Source organism: Euprymna scolopes, chromosome 16, assembly GCF_053919585.1.
Source record: "Euprymna scolopes isolate OS-2025 chromosome 16, ASM5391958v1, whole genome shotgun sequence".
Taxonomy (NCBI): Eukaryota; Metazoa; Mollusca; class Cephalopoda; order Sepiida; family Sepiolidae; genus Euprymna; species Euprymna scolopes.
This window is the reverse complement of record NC_136497.1, coordinates 56095269-56096262: the sequence shown is the minus strand read 5'-3', so window position 1 is coordinate 56096262 and position 994 is coordinate 56095269.

Below are 994 nucleotides of genomic sequence, written 5' to 3'. Positions count from 1 at the left end.
TTTTTTTGAGAAGAAATACTTTGCTAAGATTTTATTATTTCTTTTGCCGGTGTAATGTATAAAAATTCCCGTGTAAAAAATTTTTTTTTTTTTATTCTATAAAAAAAAAAAACTGCTTGTAGGATCGGATTTTTTTTTTGATTTTCGATACCCATCGGTTGAATTTTCTGTACAAAAAGTATCTAAGAACACTGCCAGACATATAAATTAGCTTTGTGTGAAATTTGCAAAAGATAGGCTCATCCGCTTGGGAACCTATAAGGAACTCTCTCTCTCTCTCTCTCTCTCTCTCTCTCTCTCTTCCCCCACACCCACAAAGTGACTTTTATATAAAAGTAAAGATAGAGAATATTATTATTTTATTACGAGACTAAGGGTACATAACTTAAATTCTTAATTTTGTAGTTAAGAACAGGGGACTTTTTTTAAGGGGGGAGGAGGGTAAACATTTTAACATTTGTTTTTCTTTAAAGTGAAAACGTTTATACTTAACTTAAAAAAAAAACATATGAACTTGATTTTTTTAATGGAAATCACTTCAGGCAAGGCAGGAAGCTATTTGATAAAAGAAGTTTAAAAAATACTACTTTAAGGTTAACAATTAGCTAACGATAAATGTTAGATGGATAGATTTTGAAGAAAACAGCAATCACCCCCCCCCCCTTGTCAGAAATGTCGCTTATGGAATTCGAGAACTAAAGGATAAAATAAAAGAAACGTTAGTTATAAGGCCATCGTCCTAGGAGTTGTTTAAAGACTGCAACTGCAATTTTCCGTCCGAGTTTCGTGTCAGAATTTTGTGTATGATGAAATTTAACAACAGGAGTTAATTTTAGGAGTAATGCAGAAATTATTCTCACTCTAAATAATTTCATTGATTGAAATAATTATTTACAGAATCTAAATTAACTTTTCAACAGTAAATTCGGATTTATTGCAAATCTAAAAGAAGGGGAATGTATTTTAACGGCCCTATGCTACAATTGAACTTAGA